Genomic DNA, 3,329 nt, shown 5'->3' with positions numbered 1-3,329 from the left:
AATAGTTGTTCTATTGCAACGATAGAGAGCCTATTTTGTGAGAGGAGACTAAAAGAATTAAGTTTGCTTAGCCTAGCAAAACACAGGCTGAGGCAGGATATGGTAGCTCTCCATAAATACTTCAGAGGGACAAACACCATGGAAAGAGAAGGCCTATTGAAGCTAAAGGACAATGTTGGTAGAAGAACAAATGGGAAGAAACTGTCCATGGGTAAATTCAGTCTGGAGATGAGAAGAAGATTTGCACACATAAGAGAAGAGAGGGTCCAGAAGAGCAATGGGTCAAACAACCTAAGTAGTTTTAAGATGGAGCTTGATAACTGTATTGCCAGGTTTGTATGATAGAATTGCCAGTATATCAGGATTGGATTTGATGACTCGGTCATGTCCAGTTGTATGTTCTTATGGTAAACAGCAGGCTCACAACTTGGCCAGGAAACTGAAATTCTAAACCACTGGTAGAGCCTGATTCCCTCTTCCCATTGAAACAGGACACGGGCACCCAACATCCGAAGTGGCAGCTTGTCTGTGATGATTCCGCCCAATGTCACGTCTGGCCTGCTACTCGGCTGCTCACTGATTTATGGCACCTTCCGCTGCACTTCGCTATCACTGCAATAATGGGCTGATACCATCCCTCCACTACTGTTGTGTTATATCGTTTCCCTCTGTGCTGAGTGGGTCAGTGGCCCTCAGGAGACTTGGGTTCTATTCTTGGCTCTGTCACTGACCTTGGGCCTCTGCTGTGTGACCTTGGGCCTCTGTTTCCTCCCTCCATCCCATTTCTCTGCCTTGTCTAGGAGGGCTGTGAGCCCTTTGGAGGATGGGCTGTGTCTGATTATGTATATGCTCCATCTTCAGCATTTATGCTCAGCTAACAGCAGTACACAGGATACATTGTTAGACTAAAGAGTTTAGTTCTAGTTCTGTTAACCCCCTTATTTGTCCTTGGGCAGGAGACAGACAGACAGAAATTGTCTGCTTGGTTCAAATCTGTCCCTGACTGTAAAGGTGCCAGCATGTACAGAACAAATTCTGTGGGCTCTCAGCTTTGGTGCTTTGCAGTTTTGCCATCCTGCAGCTTCCCTGGAAAACTGAAATTAAAATGGATGCAATAGCATGAATGGGCTTGAAATTAATTATTGGACAATATTAGTGATCCCCAGTCTTGTGGAAAGCTAAGCTTCCAATTAGGGGTGATCAGAAAGGTTCTGATTAAGCTGTTTTTAAAGGAAAATTGGGGTTTTGATTACATTTCCAGGTAAAGTCTCAGCTATCCTTCCCTCCCCCGTGGTGTGTGTGGGTGGGTGTGTGTGTTAGAAAAATTGAAAACCCATTTTGGGAGACATTATGGCTGAAATTTACATTTTCATATGACCCACATTTGGGGTCCTTTAAACTGGGTGTTGCTGAGACATAAGCTATGAAAAAGGTTTCCAAGTGGTGATGTTTTTGGGGGGTGTATTTTTGGTTTTGGTTTTTCGTTTTGGGTTTTTTTTGTGCAGAACTAGAGGTCAAATAATTGATGTGATGCAGTTCAAAATGCTCTTATCTGTTGACTTTTACAAAAGGTAGTTCATAACCTCCATAAAAATCTTTGGGAGACCAAACTGAGAATGGTATTTGAGAAAATGTACATTTTTAGTGTGCATGCACCAGTGCAGAAAAATGTCTAGAAAGTTTCCATTCCCAGCAGTTTATATTCTTTAAAACTTGACTCTTATAGGTGTTCTAAAATCTGCTTTGCTCTAAAGTTTGGTGAGCCACTTGCAGGCATGGGGTAGCTTTAGTGATCTAAATTTGGGGTCATTTCTCTGCAGGTATCCTATGTTTCTTCTACCCTCCCCCCAAAAAAATTTCCTTCTGCTGTCTTGCACTGTTAAACTGAGAAGTACTAAGGGCTGGATGAATCGCAGAACATATTGAGATGGATACCTGTGAACTCACCCTTCAGTTAACATAACTAAGAGTAAATTAATCATGAGTCCCCACCCACCACAAAAGGAGTTTTGGACTTAGTGGCAGGTAGTTACTAAATTTGTGAAGCCTGGGTGGCAATTTTATTTTAGGAGGAAAGCCATAGAAAGAGAGCATGTTGGTCTTCAGGGGAAACTGCTGGAGCTTCCATCTCCACCACGTCCTATCCACCTCCACACACATAAAGGGCTTACAAAAAGTCCTCTCAATCCAAATAAATGAAGCAAACTCTGGCAGGCCAGAACCTCACCTGGTGTAAATATGGAGATATACCTAACTCATAGAACTGGAAGGGATCCTGAAAGGTCATCAAGTCCAGCCCCTGCTTTCACTAGCAGGATCAAGTACTGATTTTGCCACAGATCCCTAAATGATCCCCCTAAGGATTAAATTAATAAGCCTGAGTTTAGCAGTCCAATGTTCAAACCACTGAGCTATCCCTCTCTCTGACCTTGACCAGACCTTGGTTGAAATCAAAGGGCCAGGTCATCAATTGCACAAATAGCCCTACTCTGAAATAAATGGCACTGTATCAACTTACACTAACTCAGAACCTGGTCCTAAGTTTTTAGTCTTTGCCTCTGGATACCTCTTAGTAACCAACTTCAAACACCCAGGGCAGCCTGATCTGTGGGTTCTTTTGGTGGCTGCATCCCAAGAGCTGCTGATGCAGTGGAGGACAAAAATTCTCTTCTCCCTCAGTGGTAATCATGTGGAGTTAATGAAGAACAGGCTGTCCAAGGCCAACTGGGGCTCTGGTGTCTCTAGGCTCTTAGCTATTATAGGTCATATGTCTGATACCCCATATATATATGTATTTGATTTGTCATATACCTTAGCCAAACCTGCCTTGTTTTTAGCCAAGGGTCCTTCTAGGGATGCTGCCATTGTGCGTGATCCAGGGCAGGTCGTGTTCCCCTCTGTGGAGTTAGGTTCAGTTAGGGCAGGTTGTCAGCGTGACTTGTTCAGAGGTCATATCAGAGGTGGTCTTACAGACCTGGAGATCAGATTCAGCTATTTAGCCACAGAGCAGGGACATACTGGGATGTAGCCGCCTCTGGATGCTGCACAAGCTGGTATCAGCTCTAGAGCTGGGAGGCGCTTTCAGCTCTGATCCCATTTAGTTCATCACCTCTCAGCCAAGCCTGCTCAAGGAGGGGATCAGGAAGCGTCCATTTATGGAGTGGGTTCCTGGCTGCTAGGAACTACAGAAAGACCCAGCAACTCAGGAAAACCAGTGACAGAACATGGAAACTGCTGCTGGATAATGAAGTGATGGCTCCATGAAAGAGATAAGGTGATAGACTGTTGTGCATGGAAATTATAGATACATAGTGGCCAATAGTTTATAG

At 44.0% G+C, this 3,329-nt stretch overlaps 1 pseudogene; it reads right to left on the bottom strand.

The window, feature by feature from the left end:
• Positions 1-2,865, bottom strand: part of LOC115642760 — a 39,492-nt pseudogene extending 36,627 nt beyond the window's left edge.
• Positions 2,866-3,329: the final 464 nt, after the last annotated feature.

The sequence above is a fragment of the Gopherus evgoodei genome, unplaced genomic scaffold (assembly GCF_007399415.2).
Source record: "Gopherus evgoodei ecotype Sinaloan lineage unplaced genomic scaffold, rGopEvg1_v1.p scaffold_45_arrow_ctg1, whole genome shotgun sequence".
Lineage (NCBI taxonomy): Eukaryota > Metazoa > Chordata > Testudines > Testudinidae > Gopherus > Gopherus evgoodei.
The sequence above is the reverse complement of the archived record's forward strand: the minus strand, read 5'-3'. Positions and strand labels throughout refer to the sequence as shown.